Below are 22318 nucleotides of genomic sequence, written 5' to 3'. Positions count from 1 at the left end.
ACTTTTTTTTTCTTTTAGCAACAAGGGTTAAGCAAATATAGTTTGATCTTCCCACACAGCGTCCTTTCAAGGTTTTCGAACCTGGTAAACTCCTACTTACTGTTCAAGTCTTTCAACTAAAATTCTCACTGTAGCTACATGTAATAGAGACCCCCAAATAAGAGTGATTTATACAAAAGTAAGTTTTCTCTCATAGGTAAGTCTGAATGTAGGTAATCCATGAGATCCTCATAGCCTAGGCTCCTTCTACCCCATACGCTACCATCCCTAGGGCACCCCTCATTACTCAGGATGGCAGTCAGGGCTCCAGCCACTGGATCTGCATTCCAGGGAGCAGAATGGAAAAAAGAATCAAGAAGAAGAGGGCTCACTGCATAAAGCTTCTCTCTTCTAAGGAAGGATTCTACCAGCTATCACGTGATGTTGTAGCTCACATCCAATTAACTCGAATTAGTCACTTGGCCACCTTTAGTCACATGGTCACACCCCTGGCACACAATGGGAACTGGAAAATGTCATTTCACCTCTTTTCTCAGCCCCCATGCTCCTAACTAAAATCAGACATGTCATTACTGTGGAAGAAGAAAACATGAATAGTGGGGGAAGCTACTGCTCTTAGCCACGTCTGGTTTAGAAGATTTATCTAGCAAAATCACTTTATTTCTTTATATCTTTATTTACTTATTTATTTATTTATAATGTTTAATTTATTTTGAGAGAGAGAAAGAGAGGGAGAGGGGGAGCAAGCATGAGTGGCGGATAAGGGCACAGGGAGAGAGAGAGAGAATCCCAAGACACAGGGCTCGATCTCAAGACCCTGATCAGGACCTAACTAGTCTAGGGGCACCTGGGTGGCTCAGTCGGTTAAGTGCCGGACTTTTGGTTTTGGCTCAGGTCATGATCTCACGGTTTGTGAGTCTGAGCTCCGCTGTCAGTGCAGAGCCTGCTTGGGATTCTCTGTCTCTCCCTCTCTCTCTGCCCCTCCCCTGCTTATGCTCTCTCTCTCTGAAATAAATAAATAAATAAATAAAAAGAGTCAGACACTTAACTGACTGACCACCCAGGAGCCCCTCTAGCAAAATTATTTTCATGTCATCTGACATCAGTAATACCTTATGTCCTCTCCCCTCACATGTGTATTATGCTAACACCCAGAGCCCCCACATTTCAGGGGCCTGCCACAATGGACGTTCGTGGCTCATCCACATGACAGATGTTCCTGTTTTATCGGGGAGGCAGTTTTCCCCCTCAGTGCAGTGTGCAGACAAAGATTTCTCCAATTTGGCCAGAATTCATCCCGCAGAAGAGGGAGGAGGACACGGGGCAGGCATGGCTGCACCTTCCGGTCATGGCCCAGACACAATCCACATCACCCCTGTCATATTCCTTAGGTTTCGCCTCAGTCATTTGGCCACATCCAGTGCCTGCTCCTTGGGCAGAAGGGACAACTAATGTTTCCGAACAGTGGGCTGCATCTCTCTTGGAGGAAACGTTAGCACACAGAAGTCATCTCCTCTCCAGGCAACGTCGCTGGAGTCTTAACAGGGAAGGCAGTAGCCTCACCTCCCGGGGAAAACTGGAAATACGCTGGAAGGAGGGATGGCAGCGGGTACTTGGATGGCTGAAAAAGAACGTTAGCGTTACTCTAAAATGGGCTCTTGCAATTGTGACAATAAGGTAACTTAATCTTGCTTCCGTGAGAGAGGGAGAAGAGTGTGACATTTCTTGAACATTTCTTCGAGTAGGAAAAATTCACCAACCAGTCATGCAGGTTTTTTTCCTCTAAGGAATGTGTCCGTTTGGTTCAAATTTCCAAATTCGCTGACGTAAAATTACAGACAAGTACAGCAGCTGCGGTAACAGATTTTGGTGCAGAAGTGGGGGTTCCTCCTCCCCCAGGCCGTACTGTGGGGAGCTGAGACCAGGTAGTTGAGTTGTGCTGGTTTCGAATCGCCCCGGTGGGGGCTGGCTGCCTAACGTGGGGGCCGAGGGGCTGGGGGGTTTCCTGTGTCTCACACCAAGCTCCTGCCCCTCCCGCAGCAGTGAGCTGCTCGGGCTGGATTCTCTGCAGGCTCAGGTCAACTGGGGGAGTCGAGCAGTAGAGAACCCACATGCAGGGTCATAGCTGCAGGCGCCTCCTGCATCCCACGAAGTCCGTGAAGGCCCACCATCGTCTCTACGACCCATCTGGGGTTCACAGTAGCCAACAAGGCGAGTAAAACGAGCACGGTAAAAAGGCCCAACCCCGTAACCCCCCAGGGCCCGAGGAAGCCACTCATCTCTCCCCCGCCCCCATGGATGCAGACTGGCCTGCCGTCTACTCTGAGGGAGAGGCGGTCCCGAGGACCTACTAGTCTACTTAGCCCTTTCTTCTCTACAAACCTTCACTCCTAGGTTCCAGAGACGACAGTAAGGATTCCACCAGTTGCTAATGTATCTATTCCCTATACTCTGGGATGGAAGAAACACGCACAGAGAGAGTCCACGGTCCCGACAAACAAACTGTTAAATGTGGGTTAAGACTCCTTCTATCCCCAGACCTCAAAGCCCTATGCCAACTGATGGGCCACGTGGTATGTATGATCTTTGGGAATCAGAGTATGTTCAAAACTACTATATGTAAGTCCTGAGAAAAAGCAGCATTTCCCTTTTCCCAGAGTATGGTCACACTGGTAAATGTCTGCAGCTTTGGGGACACTTGGGGAAGGTTGGTGTAAGTTCATAACCTCAGGAGCTTTCCTGGTGTAATCTCAGACCGGCCCCCATACGCAGAGGGCGGGGAGAGACAGAAGAGAAAGGCAAGCCATTCCGGTAAGTGGCAATTTTAATAACAGCAAAGGGAACTTGCAGACAAGGTTTGTCTCGGGTGGCAGCAAGAAAAATGCGTCCCCTCCCCCTGCGCCCACTGTCCAAATTTTAAAAGTTTATACAAAGGCCCTGGAGCGTCTGGGTGGTTGTCAGTTGAGCATCCAACTCTTGATTTTAGCTCAGGTCATGATCCCAGGGTCATGGGATGGAGCCCTACGTTGGGGTCCGTGCTGACTGTGGAGCCTGCTTGCGGTTCTCGCTCTCTCTCTCTCTCTCTCTCTCTCTCTCTCTGCCCCTACTCCCTGCTTGCACCCACTCTCTATCTCTCCCTTTCTAAAATAATAGAATAAAATAAAATACCCAGTCACACATTGTGCAGGTGTTTTCAACACATCACCGTCTCAACATGCTGTCCTTCGAGCAGACCCTGGAGAGGGAAAGGTAAGCGGACCCCACATTCCAAGGATGGGGACGGGGTGAGGACCCCCGAGTGCCCAGGTTCAGCTCACGGGTCAGTCGGTTGTCGCATCGTTTTGCTCATGTTCCCCAACAGCTGGGGAGAAGACGTTGCAGGCACCTGAGATGACTGCAGGGTCGTTACCCGAGGAGCTCCAGTCTCCCCCTCAGGCTGGGGGCTCCGGGTCCAACACTGTCTTCGGCGGCTTGGGTTAGGTGAGAGACCGTGACTTCTCACTGGAGCAACCACTGGATCTGGATCTTTTTCCTGGCAGGCTGCCCATCGATTCATTCTAGGCACACCTCATGAATCATCCGTCACCACATACCCCTGAGGGTCCCGTTCCATAATTTCCATCCTTGTCCCCATGGCGTACTGTGCAAAAGCAGGTTTCCTACTCAAATATCCTGGTTAGAAGCCAAGACTTTTTCTCTCTCCCTGGAAACAAAACCAAGAAATGAGAGCCTGTGGTAGGTACGTGGACGCCCAAGGCCTCTGAGAAAGGCGCCGCTGCCCCCTTCTTCCCGGACTTTGGTGCAGGAAAAGAGCCCTGGCCTCGTCCTTCTCCTTCTCTCGACTTTTCTCAGCAGAGATTCAGTTTCATTCAGGGCAACCAGTCACCACGCTGAAGGACTCTATCTAGTTCGTCACCTCTTGCAGCTAAGAGTGACCACGTGACGTCTCGGCCAACTTACAGTGAGCAGAAGGATTCTGTGGGCCTCTGGGGAGGCTCACACAGCCACGCTTCCCTGAGTCCTCCTCCTTTCCTCCCTCTTGCTGTCTGAAATGCCCCAGCAAAGGTGTTCTGCTCTAGGTTCTCCCGCCTGAGGCGGCAATGCCAGTGCTGGCCACCAGGGGGCAGGCGGTGCCCGCCGTGCTCGGCAGGAGCGGGGCGTCAGAGCAGTTCCGCGCGGAGGTCATTCTGGCCACTCTCCTGCCCAGGCCCAACAGGCACCTTCAATTATGGGCGTCCATCTACACAGTCCGAGCCGGTCCGAGGTGGGATGGGGCTCCTGGATCCGCTCATTTATTCATTCTGGCAACTGTGCCCAGAACATTCATCCCGGTTTAGGCCCTGCCCTCCAGGAGCTCACACGCCGGAGGGACAGATGGACAACAGCACAGAAACAAATACACGTGGGAGACAAAGGCCAAACGCTGTCTTTAAATAAAGCACGGTGCCGTGAGACAGGGCTGGGCGCCACAGGCGATGCAGGTCTGAACAGGCCACACTGAGGTGCCGTGGATGACGGGACCAGGATGACAGGACAAGGCCAGCCCTGCACGCGCCTCAGAACAGTGTTGGGGGGGGGGGGGGCTCATGTGCAGAGATTCGGAGACGAAGTGACACAAGTGAGTGCGGCCAGAGATGCCACGAGCAAGGCACCACCACGGCTGGCTTGTCACTGGGAGAAGAGGAGGGGCGGGGGAGGAGGAGGGCAGGGCTGGGACCCGGGGCCTGGGGCCTGGGACACCGCGTCAACAATGTGTCTCCGGGTGGAAAAGCTACCCCAAACACGACAACTTGCGGCCACGGACGTGTATTACCTCACGGTTTGCGTGGACCAGGAATCCAGCTCGTCCCGGGAGCCTCTTCCCCAAGAAATCTCGGGAGGCTGGGGCTCTCTGGTCAGCCGAGGCTGCAGGACTGCAGCCGCGTGCACTGGGGGTGCTGGCAGGACTCGGGGTGGACCGAGGGCCTGACGCCCCTGTCAGTGTCTCTCAGTTGTGGACTGCATGAACCTCTCCTACGCACCAATGCAATTTCTGTTTCTGCCTCCCAACGGGGGACGTGACGCAAGAGAGAAAGAGGGAGAAGACCAGAACACAAGAAGAGTGGGTGAAACATACTCAAAGTCACTTCCAACTCTTGGGAGTGACGGTGCATAGCTTTGCCGTCTTCTATGGAAAAGAGGCCACCAAGTCCAGTCCACGCTCACGGAAGGAAATCACACAAGGATGTGACCACTGTGGGGATCGCAGAGAGCCACTGAGGAGAGGAGGGGAAGGCCCCAAAAGGTTCAGTGCCTCGCCCAGAATCCCAGTAAGAAGGTGGAGCCAAGTGTGAACCCCACTGTGTCCTCACAGTTGGGACCCTGGCTGCACCCAGGTTTTCTCAGGGACTCTGGAAAAGGCTGCCAGTGGGACTGTATGTGGACGTGGACATGGCACAGGGGGTGGGGTGAGTACTCAGCAGCCTAGACGGGCATTTAACACCCTGTCCACACAGCACTCGGGGCAGAGGGAGCTGGGGCCACTGGGTTCACACTGATACAGTTTCTGAATCTAATTCCTCACGGGACAACTGGGAAACCGAGGCCTACAGAGAGGCAAAACCAAGGAGAAATAAAGACTTTCCCAAATGAACTGAAACAAAGGAGTTCACTGTCATTACACCTGCCTTCCAAGAAATGATGAAAGGTGTTCTTTGAGTGGAAAGAAAAGGATGCAAATTAACATCATAAGAACAGATGGACACATGGGTAAAATTCATTGTTAAAGGTAAATAAATAGAAGCCATATTCCTCAATACCCTCAATACTGTAATGGTACATAACACTTATAAGTGTAGTTTAAGGTTTTGAAATGTATTATAAACGTAAGTGCAATAATTTGCCATCGGATACATAATATAAAAATATGTGAATTGTAATATCAATAACCTAAAATGTGAAGAGAGGAAGTAAAAGTGGAAAGTTTAGGAATGCCATCGAAATTAAATTGCTACTAGCATAAAATAGAGCATTATATACATAAGATCTTAAGAAAGTATTATATGCATGGCATTACCAAGAAGAACAAAGGTAGAGGAATTGCACTTCCTGATTCTTACATAGCTGTAATAACTGAGACACTATGGGATTGCCATAAAAACAGATACGTAGAGACCAGTGGAACAAAAGAGAACCCAGAAATAAACCTCCTATACACAGTCAACTAATATTTGATAAGGGAGCCAAAAGCACTCCCTTGTGGAGTCTCTCCATTTAACGGCGCTGGGAAAATTGGGTGGTCAGGTGCAAAAGAATGAAAGTAGCTCTCCATCTTAAAATTAACTCAAGGGGCGCCTGGGTGGCTCAGTCAGTTAAGCATCCGACATCAGCTCAGGTCACGACCTCATGGTTCGTGGGTTCAAGCCCCACATCAGGTTCTGTGCTGAAAACTCAGAGCTTGGAGCCTGCTTCGGATTTTGTGTCTCCCTCTCTCTCTCTGTTCCTCCCCTGCTTGTACTTTCTCTCTCTCTCTCTCTCAAAAATAAAGATTTAAAAAACTCAAAAAACTAATTCAAAATGGATTAAAGACTGAAATGCAAGCTTGAAACCATAAAACTCCCAGAAAGAAAACGTAGGGAAAAAGCGTTTTGCCATGGGTTTTGGCGACAATACTTTTTATGTGACACCTGCATCACAAGCAACAAAATACAAAATAAACAAGTGGGACTACACAAACTAAAAAGTTTCTGCACAGTGAAAGAAATGATCGACAAAATGGAAAAGAAGCCTACAGAACTGGAGAAATAATTTGCAAACCACATATCTGATAAGGGATTAATAGAATAAGTAAAGTGGCACCTGGGTGGCTCGGTTCAGTAAGCACCCGACTCTTGATTTCAGCTCAGGTCATGATCTCATGGTTCGTGAGATCCAGCCCTACATCGGGTTCTGTGCTGACAACATGGAGCCTGCTTGGGATATTCTCTCTCTCTCTCTATCTCTCTCTCTCTCTCTCTCTGCCTTCCACATTTCGTGCTCTCTCTCAAAATAAATAAACTTTTTTTAAAAAGTAAAAAAAAAAGCAAAAAAAATCAATTTAAAAATTGGCAAATATCCTGAATAAACATTTCTACAAAGAAGATACTGATACAGCTAACAGGTATATAAGAAGTTGCTCAACGTCACTAATTATTAGGGAAATGCAAATCAAAATCACAATCTGTTAGAATGGCTACCATAAAGGGGCTCAGTCAGTTAAGCATCTGACTTCGGCTCAGGTCATGATCCCACAGTTTTTGGGCTCAAGCCCTGCATCAGGTGTGTGCTGACAACTCAGAGCCTGGAGACTGATTTGGATTCTGTGTCTCCCTCTCTCTCTGCCCCTCCCCTCCTGTCTCTCTCTCTCTCTCATTCAAATAAACATTGAAAATCTTTTAAATAAATAAATGCACTACAGAAGAGCAACCATCCCCATCCCCAGGAATAACACTGGCTTCCACATAATACTCCCATAATACTGTCAAACTGGCTTCCACATAATACTCCCATAACCATGCCTATTGTGTTTTTTAATAAATTTTTTAATGTTTATTTATTTTTGAGAGCAAGAGATACAGAATCTGAAGCAGACTCCAGGCTCTGAACTGTCAGCACAGAGCCCGAACCCACGAACCGTGAAATCATGACCTGAGCCCATGTTGGACGCTTAACCGACTGAGCCACCCAGGCACCCCTACTGTGTGTTTTTAAACGCTGATAAATGTTTTACAGAATGTCTACAGCATTCGTTCCCCGTAAGAACTCTTGTAAAGGTAGCTTGCCGGGAGCACTGTTTCGTGTGCCAGGCTCAGCCTGTTGATAACCAGTGTGGCTGGACCAGCCTCTGTGGCTTTAGTATGATTGCAAGATGCCCTCAGCAGTAACCATCAGGAAACTTTGAAACAAAAACAAAAACCAAAACCAGGCTTATTACTTACAAGTCCTGGGTATGACATGCACACCTGAGGCCACACTTGAAGGTTGCAGGTGGGGAGAAGGGGGGCTAGAGTTCTACTTTTCTTGGAGTTGAGAGTGGGGGCCTTTTTATTGGTAGGCTTTTTATTGGTAAATTTTGAACATAACACTGTCGAATTTAAAGCATTTGAAGACAGGGGGCGCCTGGGTGGCTCAGTTGGTTAAGTGTCCAACTCCTGGTTTGGCTCTCAGGTCATGACGTCGCCATTTCGTGGGATTGAGCCCTGTGTTGGGCTCTGTGCTGGCAGCGCTGAGCCTGCTTGGGATTCTCTCTCTTTCCCTCTCTCTCTCTGCCCCTACCCCACTCGTGCTGTCTCTGTCTCTCAAAATAAACAAACGTTAAAAAAATTAAAAATAAATAAAAATGTAAAAAGTAAAGAAAAATCAAGACTGGGAAGAGAAAGAACAAGTAGCCCAAAGGGTCAGTTACCAAACCTACCAAGATCTCCAAAACAAAGGAGCCTCAGGGGTGGGGTGCAGGCCAGCTCTTTCTGTATTTACTTAAAGAGCAGCTGTGAAGTGGGCCCTCAGCAATCAGACTTAAGTCACGTGCTTGCATTATGAAAAAGAGAAAACCCAACTGTCAGGGCTCATGCCATAAGCACTCCAATACCCACCTTTATTGCATGTGATTTTAAACACTTCTCTACGTTCAATACAAAAGATATCACATCCATGTCCTGAAATAACTCTTCTCAAAGTAGAATGCAAGTAGCACTCTTCGAGCCATTGCTATTACATTTGGTTTTAAATTCTCCTCCAAATGCCTTGCAAAATGGACATCACACCCCTGCTCTGAAATAACAACCCTCTCAACGACGGACTCATGTATCACTGTGATGACCATCTTACTACATGTCTGTTTTTTTTTTTTTTTAGTTTTTTTTAACGCTTTATTTATTTTTGAGACAGAGAGAGACAGAGCATGAACGGGGGAGGGGCAGAGAGAGAGGGAGACACAGAATCTGAAACGGGCTCCAGGCTCTGAGCCATCAGCCCAGAGCCCGACATGGGGCTTGAACTCACGGGCCGTGAGATCGTGACCTGAGCCGAAGTCGGACGCTTAACCGGCTGAGCCACCCAGGCGCCCCCTACTACATGTCTGTTTAAACACTTCTGCATATAATTTACAGAATGGCTAACATATCAATTTCCTAATACAACACCATACTCCAAGTCACATTATACATAGCACTCTTACACCCATTTTTATCACGTGTTTCAAACACTTCTCTAAATGCATACTGAAAGGCTATCACTTCCATTCCTTGAAACAACATCCTTCTCAAACTAATATACACCCAGCAGTATAAACATTTTTATTACTTTTTAAAAATTCTCTTAACCTGTTAACAGAAACAGCTATCACACCTGTTCCCTAACATTCTTGTTAGTGCAGGTTACCTGTGCCCTAATAGAACCATAATAATTATATAAGTTTTAGGTCCTTCTCTAAATGCATTGCAGAATGTCTACCACAATCTTTCCATTAAATGACACTCCTCTGTGGTAGAATACGGATTCTACTTTTATAGACATCTTTACTTCAAGTGTTTTTGCCTGGATTTTATTGATATAATTGATGCACAGTATGGTGTAAGTTCAAGGTGTGCAGCACAACTTGACATATGTATTATGGAATGATTATCACAGGAAGTTTACTTAACGTCCATCATCTCAAGTAGATACAAAATTTTTTTTCCCATGTGATGGGAAATCTTAGGATTTACTCTCTTAACAATTTTCATATCTACCATAGAGCAGAGCTAACTTCAGTCATAATGTTGTACATTACATACCCAGTATTTATTTATCTTATAACTTAAAGGTTATACATTTTGATCACCTCCATCCAATTCTCGCATCCCCCACCTACCACCTCAGGTAACCACATACCTGAATTCTTTTGCTAGGAGTCTGTTTTTTGTTTTTGTTTCTTTGCTGGCTTTTAAATTCCACATTTAAGTGAGATCACACAGCATTTGTCTTTCTCTGTCTCACTTATTTCACTTAGCATGCCTTCAAAGTCCATCTATGTTGTCACAAATGGCAGGGTTTCCTTCTTTTTGTGGATGAGTATTCCACTGTGTGTGTACCACACCTCTTTCCCTTCATCTGTTGGTAAACACTTCAGTTATTTCCATGTCTTAGCTATTGTAGATAATGCTGGAATGGACAAGGGGATGGAGATGTCTCTTCGACATTTTGTTTCCTTCAGATGTATTCCCAGAAGAGGAATAACCTGATCATATGGTAGTTGCATTTTTAATCTTTTGAGAAGACTTCATACTATTTTCCACAGTGGCTGCACCAGGTTACAATCCCACATGGAATACAAGTTTCCCTTTTCTCAACACCCTTGTTCATGTCCATCACTCTAATAGACCATCACTCTAACGAGCAAAAGATTCCTCATTGTGGTTCTCATTTGCATCTCTTTAGTGATTGGTGATGTTGAGCACCTTTTCACGTACCTGTTAGCCATCTGAATATCTTCTTTGGAAAATGTTTGTTCAGATCTTTTTCCATTTTTAAATAAAATTGTTTTTTTTTTCTGTTGAGTTGCATGAGTTCTTTATATCTTCCAGATATTAACCCTTCATCAAGTATATTGTTTACAGATTTTTTCCCCCATTCCATAGATTGTTTTTTCCTTTTGTCGATCAATTCTTTCGCTGTGCAGAGCTTTTTATTTCAAGACAGTCCTACTCGTTGGGACCCCTGGGTGGCTCAGTTGGTTAGGTGTCCAACTTTGGCTCAGATCATGATCTCATGGTTGGTGGGTTTGAGCCCCACATTGGGCTCTGTGCTGACAGCTCAGAGCCTGGAGCTTGCTTCAGATTGTCTCCCTCTCTCTCTGCCCCTCCCCCACTCATGCTTTGTTTCTGTCTCTCAAAAATAAACATTAAAAAAAAGACATCTAAATCTTTAATCCATTTTGAGTTCATTTTTATGGGGGAGTAATATAGGGGTCAAGTTTCATTCTTTCACTTGTGAATGTCCAATTTTCCCAGCACCATTTATTGAAGAGATGGTCTTTTCTCCATTGAGCATTCTTGGTTGTTTTGTCAAATATTAGTTGACTGTATATGCATGGGTTTATTTCTGGGCTCTCAATTTATTTCTATTGATCTATTTGTCTGTTTTATGCCAGTACCATACTGTTTTGACCACCTTAGCTGTATAACATAGTTTAAAGTCAGGAAGTGTGAACCTCTCACAGGATTGTTTTTGCTGTTCAGGGTCTTTAAGTTGTTCCATATAAATTTAGGATAATTTTTTTTTTTTGCTACTTCTGTAAAAAATTCCACTGGAATCTTTTAAAAAATTACTTAATGTTTTATTATTTATTGGGGGGGGGGGAGAGAGAACATGAGTGGGAGGCGGAGCAGCAAGAGAGGGAAGCACAGAATCTAAAGCAGGATCCAGGCTCCGAGCTGTTAGCAAAGAGTCCAACACAGGAGACTTAACTCACAAATGGTGACATCATGACCTGAGCCAAAGTCTGACGCTTAACCAACTGAACCACCCAGGTGCCCCATCCACTGGAATCTTGATAGGAATTGCGCTGAATTTATAGATGGCTTTGGTTGGTATAGAGATTTCAAAAATATTAATTCTTATATCCATGAATATGGAATGTCGTTCCATTTATTTGTGTTTTCTTCAATTTCCTTCAACAATATCCTGTAGTTTTCAGTGAAGTGATCTCTCATCTCTTTGGTTAAATTTATTCCTAAATATTTTCCTGTTCTTGATGCTATCATGAACAGAATTTTATTTTTGAAAATTTATTGTTAGTGTATGAAAATGCTGCTAATTTTGTGTCCTGCAACTTTCCTGAAATCATAGCTCTAACAATATTTTGGTGGAGTCTCTATGATTTTCTCTATATAAAAATCATGTCATCTGCAAATATAGACAATTTTACCTCTTCCAATCCTATTGTGATACCTTTTATTCTTTTCCTTGCCTAACTGCTCTTCCAGGACTATGTTGAATATGAATGGTGACAGGGGACACCCCTGTCTGATCATAAGTGAAAGCTTTCAGACTCACCGAGTATGATATTAGCTGTGGGCTTGTCATATAGTTTTTACTATGTTGAGATATGTTCCTTCCATAATTAATTTGTCATGAGTTTTTATCATGAACAGATGTTGAATTTTGTCAAATGCATCTACTGAGGTGCCTTATTGATTTATGATATTGCTAAACATCTCACATATGAAAATGTAGAATGATGGCTGAAAGAACGGAGAGATCATGCTGATAGTAACATTGTTATCATGCTTGTGGGCAATAAGAGTGATTTGCGTCATCTCAGGGCAGTACCTACAGAGGAAGCAAGAGCTTTTGCAGAAAAGAATGGTTTGTCATTCATTGAGACTTCTGCTCTAGACTCTACAAACGTAGAAGCTGCTCTTCAGACAATTCTGACAGATCTACTGCATTGTTTCCCAGAAAGCAAATGTCAGACAGACGTGAAAATGACATGTCTCCAAGCAACAATGTGGTTCCTTTTCATGTTCCGCCAACCACTGAAAACAAGCCGAAGATGCAGTGCTGTCAGAACATATAAGGCGTTTCTCTTCTTGCCTAGAAGGCTGTGTCCATTTCCCAGGTCTGAGATTTAAATATATTTGTAATTCTTGTGGTCGCTTTGCATTTTATTACTTCCTCCTACTTATGAATTTTTCATGTCTTAAGTCTTTTGATTTTAGCTTTATAAAATCATCCACTTGCCCCAAATGACTGCAGATTTTCATGCCATGGCTTCACTAGCCTTACTTTAATAAAATGAATGTTTGGGTTCATAAAAAAAAAAAAAATTCAGCTACTGAATTTTTCTGCATCTACTGAGACAATCATATGATTTTTTTTAATGTGTTGTATCACCTTTGATTTGCATATATTGAACCATCCTTGCATCCCAGGGATAAATCCCACTTGAATACGGTAAAAGATCCTTTTAATGTGCTCCTGAATTAGGCTTGTTGGTATTTTATTGAGAATTTTTGCATCTATACTCATCAGAAATATTGGCCTATAGTTTTTTTGTTGTTGTTATAGTGTCCTTTTCTGGCTTTGGTTTCAGGGTAATGCTGGCCTCATAGAATGAATCAGGAAGTATTCCTTCCTCTTCTGTTTTTTGGAATAGTTTGAGAAGGGAAAGTATTGCTACATTCCAATATGTTGTGGTATGTTTTGTCTTTCCATTTTCATTTGTCTCAAGATACTATTTTACCCATTTATTATTTGATACACTGGTTTTTGAGGGAGTGTTGTTTAATTTCCATGTGTTTGTGAGTTTTTCAGTTATCCTCCCATTACTGATTTTTTAATTTCATACCATTGTGGTCAATGAAGATACTTGGTATGACTTCAGTCTTCTTGAATTTGCTGACTTGTTTTGTGGACATATGGTCTCCTGTATAAAGTGTTCCATGCATGCTTGAGAAGAATGTGTATTCTGATGTTCTGTGTATATGTCCATTTGGTCCTTTTGGCCTACAGTGCTGCTCAAACCCGGTATTTCCTGGTTGATTCTCTGTCTGAATGATGTATCCTTTTTGAAAGAGGGGTATTAAAGTCCCCAAATATTGCATTGCTGTTTATTTTTCCTTTTAGCTCTGCTACTTCTACCTTATATATTTAGTTGCTTTAATGATGGGTGCATATATACAAACCGTTGTATCTTCTTGATGGATTGACACTTTTACTGTCATATAATGAACTTTTCTTTTACTATTTTTAGTTTAAAGTCAATTTTGTCTGACATAAGGATAGCTACCCCTGCTATTTTTGGTTACCATTTGCATGAAATATTTTTTCCATTCTTTCACTCTCAGTCAGTATGCAACTTAATGCTAGAGTCTCTTGTAGGCAGCCTATCATGGGATTTTATTGTTTTATCCATTCAACCTTTCTAGGTCTTTGAAGACTATAATCTCTTTAAAGTAATTATTGACAGATAAGGACTTACAATTGGCATTTTGTTATTTTCTTTTTTGTAGCTCCATTGTTCCTTGCTTCTTATCCATTTGTGTTTTAATGCCTTTTGGTGAGTATGCTTTGACTTCTTTACTATGCTCTTTTGCATAAATGCTATAGGTTTTTCCCTTGTGGTTACCATGAAACTTACATAAAGTATATGAAAATTATGTCTATTTTCAACTGATAACTTAAATCCAACAGCATTCTTAAGCTTTACACTTTTATTTCTCCTCTCTCACACATTTTCGTTATTGATGTTATAGTTTATATATATTGTATATTGAATAAAAGGTTATTGTATTCATGGTTATTTTTACTAAGTTTTTTTTTTTTTGTTTTTAATTTTAAACTAGTGTTGTTAGAGAATTATGCACCACCACAGAACAAGCCTAAGACCACCACACAAAGCCTCACAGGGCTGGGAGCTGGTTCCCTTTTCCACCAGTCAGGGGAGTTCATGTAAAGCCCCACCCACTACTGAGTGCAGAGATGCCCACCCCACCAGGTAAAAAGCCTGACCTGAGGACCTGGGAAGCTGCCTAGGGAAACAGCACTTGAGTGGAGATCATGGCCAGCAGCACTGCTTATCTGCTGAGTTGAGGACACTGGCCCACATGGCCAGGGAACTTGGGACTACAATTCTGCCAGACTAGTTCCTCAAACAAGATATGCCAGCCTTGAGGCCTGTCACGTGGTCCTGCCTGGGCAGGGAATCTACTCCATGCTCTGCCTACGCTGAATACAACCTCCATCCGTTCTCACTGTAGAACAGTTAGAATAGGCAACTCAGTAACATCCTCATGAACCCTTCACTCTCTGCCCCACCATCCTCAGACCACCACCTACCTCTGCAAGTTGCAAGACAGAACTAAGTTGTCAAGTCCAGGCATAAAACACTTCAGTTGGGCAAGAAAGAAACCTTTCCCGGAAGTTTTCAGAACACTTCTGCAAACAACTCTGATGACAGCTAGAACACGGGCCAATCCCAAACAAATCTTGGAGGGGAGGGTCTTTCATGACTAGCTTAATATAATTGTTCTTTACCTCTGAACCTTTCAAGGCCAAGGTGAGAAATTACAAGTTAAAGCACTGCCATCAAGGGAAAAATGTGTTGGGTATTAAGAGTCTGTAAGAACCTATCAATTGTTTGAAAGTTAATTTAAGAAATAACAGCTTACACATACACAGCTCATATTAAATTGCCCCTATGAAGTAGCCACTACTAATGTCCCCATTTGACAGATGAGAGTCTGAGTACAAAAGACGGTAATTTGTCTCAAATCTAGTGACAGGGCCAGACATCATATGAGCCCAGGCAATCTGGTAACTAATTCTACGGCCTCCCCTACACTGGGAAGAAAGGAATAAGACAAAATATGTATATACAACATCACAACACAAATGTACATGGTTCGTTACGCTTGAGCTATGCAACTCATCCCTAAGTGGATTCCTCATCTGAATGTTTCAGCTGGATATTTTCTTCATATAATGGAAAGCAATACTGTGTTGAACTCAAGTAGTACTGTTTATATCTGCTTTCTTTAATTGATATGGCTTGTTTTGTGTAATCAGTATTTTCATTATACCCACTGATGGAGCCTGACGCAGATAACAACTTCATAAACACAGTGTCTGAATTCTTTATTGAAGAATTAATACAAAACACTGGCCGAATCCACTATTATATGCCAGGAAACTGAGAGAGAACATGTGTAATATATGGTAAAACTATGGAATATTACTCCACTTAACATGTTTATTGAATAGGTAAGACAGAGAAATTGGTTAGCTTTTAACATGGAGTATCTTTGTTATTTAGCACATTGAGAAGGGAACAAAATACTTTCTGTAGTAAACTCACATACATAAGCACTTACTACACAGCGATCCCTCACACACACGCTTACTGCTGTTGTCCTAATTATTCATCTTGTGTTGTGTTTTTAAATGAGATGGGGAAGCTGTTGGAGGAATCTAAGCAGAGAGTGAACAATGTCAGACTTTCTGCTTTTATTAAGGAACATTTACACTCAAACATGTGTGTGTGTGTGTGTGTATATATATATATATATATATATATATGTAAATATTCGCAAGTAACAACATCTGTAAATTGATTACACCTACAATCAATACTGAGACAAAAAGAACACGATGAGCACCAGAGGAGCCCCCTCACATTAGACTCTGCAAGCTGCTACCATCCAGGCAACCACCTGGATTCTAACACCATATATTAGATTTGCCAGCTTTTTGAATGAAAAACATGTATACAGCACTTAAGTCTTCTGTGTTCTTTGCATGCGTGTAATTGTGGTTCGTTCATTCCTACTGCTGTATAGCACTGAATGAACAGCACAGTTTATATATTCATTTTAGTGTTGTTGCCATATGTGCCGTTTCTACTTCCATTGAGAATTCTAGTACTATGGATATTCTTTCAGTAAACATGTATTTCTGTTGGGTATATGCCTAGAAGTAGAATTACACAGCCAAATGTACACACGTTTAGCTCTAGCAGAAAGAGCCTATTTTCCACAGTGTACAATTTACATTCCTACCAAACTCGTATTAGTCCCAGCTGCTTCGTATCTTCATCATCGGTTGGTCTTTTCTTTTTACCACTTTAGCCATTCTGGTGTATACTGGTAATCACATATTCATTATGATTTGCTTTTCCATGCTAATGAAATTGAGCAACTTTCCACATTTACTGGTCACTTAAATACACTCTGTGAATCATGTTCAATCTGCTGCTCACTTTTCCTTTCCTTACTGATTTGTTGGAGTTTTTTATATATGCCTTATAAGAGTCCTTGGTTTGATATATGCATCGCAATTATCTTCTCCCAGGCTGTGGCTGGCTTTTTAACTCATGTTTTTTTGTTGTTGGTGGTGGTTTTTTTTTTGGTTTTTGTTTTTGAACAAACAGCAATTTTTAATTCTAATGTTCTCAAATTTATCTACTTTTTTTTTTTAATTTAAATCCAAGTTAGTTAACATATAGTGTATCTATGGTTTTTGTTTTTTGTTTAAGCGGTCTTAACCAAAGCTGTGATGTTCGCCTATATTTTCTTCTAAAAGTGTTACTTTCACATCTAGATATACAATCCACACAAAACAAGTCTTTGTGTATAGTGGGTGGCTACAGTCAAAATGTTTCTTTACACACACACACACACACACACACACACACACAGAGAGAGAGAGAGAGAGAGAGAGAGAGAGAGAGAGCTGACTAACTCACCATTTATCAAAATTACCATCTTTTTACCACAATATTAAAGTGTCACCTTTGTCATATATTAAGATATTGGGGCCTGTTTCTGGACATTGTTTATCCTTGTGCCTACACCACAGTCTTGATATCCAAAATCTAAGTCCTGCAGATTTATTTTTCTATTTTGATTGTCTTAGCTATGGTCACTGCATCTGCATATACATGTTTTTGAGACAGAGACAGAGAGAGATAGCATGAGCAGGGGAGGGGCAGAGGGACAGGGAGAGAGAATCTTAAGCAGGCTCCACACCCAGCACAGAGCGTGATGTGGGGCTTGATCTCATGACCATAGGAGATCATGACCAGAGCCAAAATCAAGAGTCAGATGCTTAACTGACTGAGCCACCGAGGTGCCCCTGAATATACATTTTAAATTCAGATTTGCTAATTTCCAGTAACAAAACCTGCTGTTAGATGGTGATTGGGTTGCACTGAATGTACCACTCAGTTTTGGGGAAATGAACCTTCAAAGTCATCAAGACAGTTATGTATATCCTTTCATTTATTTTCATCTTTAATATCCCTTAATTTGGTGGTGGTGCAGTTTTTGGATTTCTAGAACTTACTGTTTTTGGAATACTGTAAGCTTAATAGCGATGTAACAGTATTTAAAGTGTACAACTTGGCAGGGTGCCTGGGTGGCTCAGTCGGTTAAGCAGCGACTTCAGCTCAGGTCACGATCTCACAGTCTGTGAGTTTGAGGCCTGCCTTGGGCTCTGTGATGACAGCTCAGAGCCTGGAGCCTGCTTCCGATGTGTCTCCCTCTCTCCCTGCCCCCCCCCCCCCCGCCCCGTGCTTGCTCTCTTTCTCTCTCAAAAATAATAAACATTAAAAAAATTTTTAAGTGTATATCTTGATATAATTTGATAAATATAGCTGAAAAACCATCACAATATAGTGAACCTACCCATCACCTATAGGGATCACTTCCCCTTTACTGCCTGACGTCCACTGTCATGAAAACAGTTATTTCCTGGATTTTATCAGTTTCCTTTTTCAGTTTTTTTTTAAGGCAGGTAGGTAGATCTGGTCTCTGCTACCGTATCCTGGGTGGATACAACTGTCCTGCTATCACTTGTTTTCTATTTGTAGTTTTTTACACAGTGAGTTTGCTCATTCACCATTTTTAGTAACTTCTCCGTAAGTTTTTTTCACTTTTCCATGCAATGATACCACCGACCAATAATGAGTTGGCACTTCAATCTTCCAAGTTTTAGGCCTTAAACTTTGTTCCTTTTTGCCTTACTGACGAGCTAGAGCCTTCAGTCATATGTGAAACAGAAGTGGTAACAAGCATTCTTATCTCATTAATATCAGGAAAATATAGGTCAATATTTATTTATTTAGTATAATATTTGCTGTATGTTGGTTTCCTTTTGTGTTTGATGAACTTTCCTTCCGTTCCTAGTTTTGTTGGTTTTTAACCATGAAAGGAAAGTTTTTACCAAATATGTTTTCTGCATCTATTGAAATAATCAAATGGCTTCACTTATTTTTTCTACTAATGTGGTAGGTTACATCAACTACCTTAAACTTGTAAATATTTATTCTGAAATGACTTCACACTTAAAAAAGTCACAAGTGCAGTACCAAAAAACTCCCATATCCCCCTCAGTCAGATTCTCCTAACCGCACTGCATCTCCTCCATCAGTCCTATGCGCTGTGTGCACATGCGTGCGCACAGGCACACGCGCTCTCGCTCTCTCTCGCTCTCGCTCTCTCTCTCTCTCTCTCTCTTAGCCTTTGTCTAAAGCATTTAAAAATAAGCTGCAGAGGCACCTGGGTGGCTTAGTTGGTTAAGCGTCCAACTTCGGCTCAGGTCACCATCTCCTGGTCTGTGAGTTCGAGCCCCGTGTCGGGCTCTGTGCTGACAGCTCAGAGCCTGGAGCCTGCTTCGGATTCCGTGCCTCCCTCTCTCTGTCTCTGCCCCTTCCCCACTCAGTCTCGCTCTCAAAAATAAACATTAAAAAAAATTAAAGCAAGCTGCAGCCATGAGGCTCCATTACCTCTACATATTCCAGTGTGTATTCTCCCCAAAGGCACTAACCTATAGAACCACCCAGCAATCATCCACATCAGGAAACAAACATTGATAAACATGACCATCCAATCCATACACTGAATTTTGCCAACTGTTCTACCAATGTCTGGTCTTCATTTTTATTTTAAAATTATCTCCAGTCACCTCTAATCTGAAACAGCCTCTCAGTCTTTTTCGTATCTTTCACATAATAAAAAACTATAGGCTTTGCATTCACTAAAATAACCATTCATATGGATTCACCTGATGTTTCCTCCTAAATATAGGTCAAGCTTTCTTTTCTTTTTTCTTTTAAGTAGACTCTACACCCAGTGTGGAGCCCAACACAGAGTTTAAACTCATGACCCTGAGATCAAGACCTGAGCTGAGATCAAGAGTTGGACACCTAACCCACTAAGCTATCCAGGCATCCTACAGGTTGTGCTTTCTTGGCGAAAATACCACACAAATGATGCTGCCTCTTCTCAGTGCATCTCATCAGGGGACACATCATGCTGACCTGTCCTACTCCACTGGTGAGGTGAACTTTGATTGCCTGATCATGCTGGTGTCTGCCAGGTTTAATCACAAAATCACCCTTTCACCTCTGCAGCTGATGGGTATTTTGTGGGGAGATATCTGAAGATTATGCCATATCCTGTTCTTCATCAAAGCTCTACTCACAGACTCTAGTCTATGCTGACAACTACCTCCTGAATCAACTGCCCCTCCAATGGTTGCCCAATGGTGTTTTTCTATGTCCATTATTCTCCCTACATTTATTAACTGGCATTCTTCTGTACAAGTCTTCCCTTCTCCTTTATGAATTTACAAATTTATCTATATCACTATACATTAACGGACTCCCATTTTATTAATGGGAATTAATAATTCTGATGCTATGTTCAAACTGTCTCAAATCTGGCCAGTGGAACCTGACCAAGGTGGTTCTTTTGACTCCATGATTATTTGAACATTTTTTTACTGTCTGGCAGGTAAGATGATTCAGGTTCATCGTGTATTTCTCCCCATCTTTTACCTGAAACCAGCCATCACTCCGGAGACAGTCCCTTTTTTGGTGGAGGACAGCATTTAGACATTAGTAACCTGGCATTTGGTGTGCACACTGCTCCTGGGGTGTCACTGTGTGTAGGCCCTCTCAGCAGACAGATCCATCTCACACACACACCACACACACACACATTTCTGTGAGTTACATTCCAATCCAACACCCTGGGATTTTCTAACTTTCCCCTCTCCCTTTTCATGAAAACCTTCTCTGATCTGGCTCTCATCATCCTCAGCACATTTTCTCATCTGCTCAATGTTATTGATACTTTAGCCACGATGATCATCTCTTCCAGTTGCATTCAACACCTCTGATGCAAGTGTGCACATCACCACACCTTTCTCATCCTTTGTGGCAAGCCTGTTCTGACTTCCACTCTAGGAATGGAAGGCAGAAGAGAAACACAGAAAGCACAAGGGAGAAGGGAGAACGTGAGAGGAAGAAGAACTGGCCAAATCGATTTAATTTTAAATAGTAAATCCTTTGATTCCCCTAATAACCATTACTTGGTCCATGGATATGACTGGATTTTTTTTTTAATTTAAGATTATGCACCTTAATTCATAAAATATTGGTAACTTTACTTTCCTGAAATGTCTTTTACAGGTTTTGGTATCAAGGTTGTACCATGCCCCCAAAATGAATTAGAAAAGTTCCATCTTCCATTCTCTGGAAAAGGTCATGGGAGCTTCCTATTATTTCCTTCTTAAATATTTGGAATAACTGCAGTGAAAGCATCTGTACTCAAGAGTTTTCTTTCTGGGCAGTTTTGTTTTTTTTTTTTTAATATCAGGTATCATTTGTACAACTGACCTCTGGTATGACCTTACCTTTACTGATAGCATGCTGTGCTCGCCAAGGGCCCATCCTACTAACAGTTCCAATCATTTTTTGGAACTGAATTCCAATCATTTTTTCTGTCCTGAATAAAATCAACTTTTGGCCTAGCTTTTCAGGCTCCTTCCCGTCCTGAATCTTCTAAAAATTTGAGAAACTAGCTACGAGGCTTAAGCCTCTAATGTTGAAGAAATTTTCACTCCAGCCTTGACTGCTGAAAGTTCTGCTGGCTTCTGGTCTCCGCCCTCTCGCTACGAGCTTCACCCTCTACCTGAGCCAAGCTCAGGACTCAGGTTCCTCTGTGCCCAAAGCTGGCAAATGCTCCCAGGGGAAACAGGTGCATTTTGCCCGGGGAACTTTCTGTGACTCACTCCTCTCCTGAATTTTACCTTTAGTCCTCTTTGCTCCTGCAGCAATAAGCTGCATTGAAACAGATGCTTTTTGTGATGTTTCTCTAGTTGTTCTCATTAGGCCACCGACCTGCTACAAGTTACTACTCAGCACTGGAATCTACTTGTGCTTTTTAATTTACTTATTTTTACTTGTGCTTTTTTAAAGCTTTATATTTAAGAATGCATTTTTAAATGTTTATTGAGAGAGGGGAGAGAGAGAGAGAGAGAGAGAGAGAGAGAGAGAGAGAGAGAGAGAGACAGGCTGAGAGAGATAATCCCAAGCAGGCTCTGTGCTCTCAGCATGGTGCCTAACATGGGGGTCAAATTCCCAAACCATGAGATCACAACCCGAACCAAAATCAAGAGCTGAATGTTTAACCAAATGAGCCACCCTGGTGCTCCAAAGAATACATTTTTGTATGTGACTATTACGTTTTCTGGAAATTGTTACATCACCTATGAAGGTATTAATTATGTGGAGAGACAGAGTGGGGTATGACAAGTCACCCCAGCAGGGTGACACTGAGACAAACGTAAACGCCTGCCAGGGAAGAGACCACCTATGCTTCATGCACGCTCACTTCTACTGCCTCCACTAAGTTGTGCGTGCAGCAACCCACCTTTCCCCTCTGACCCCCTAGGCCAGGATGAGCCGCTCTCAACAGTCTGCCCCAGAAGCATGAACACATCCTGCTAGCAAGCTGCCCGTCCATGAGCCAACAATCCA

The 22318-nt window shown here is 42.9% G+C and overlaps 1 protein-coding gene across 5 annotated transcripts in view; it reads right to left on the bottom strand.

Annotated features, from left to right (window-relative positions):
• Positions 1–22318, bottom strand: part of ZNF37A (zinc finger protein 37A) — a 74475-nt gene that overhangs the window by 27025 nt on the left and 25132 nt on the right. The window lies entirely within an intron of this gene.

This window comes from Herpailurus yagouaroundi, unplaced genomic scaffold, assembly GCF_014898765.1.
Source record: "Herpailurus yagouaroundi ecotype Mexico unplaced genomic scaffold, PumYag 530, whole genome shotgun sequence".
NCBI lineage: Eukaryota > Metazoa > Chordata > Mammalia > Carnivora > Felidae > Herpailurus > Herpailurus yagouaroundi.
Note: the sequence above shows the minus strand (reverse complement) of the source record. Positions and strands in the feature narration are given on the sequence as shown.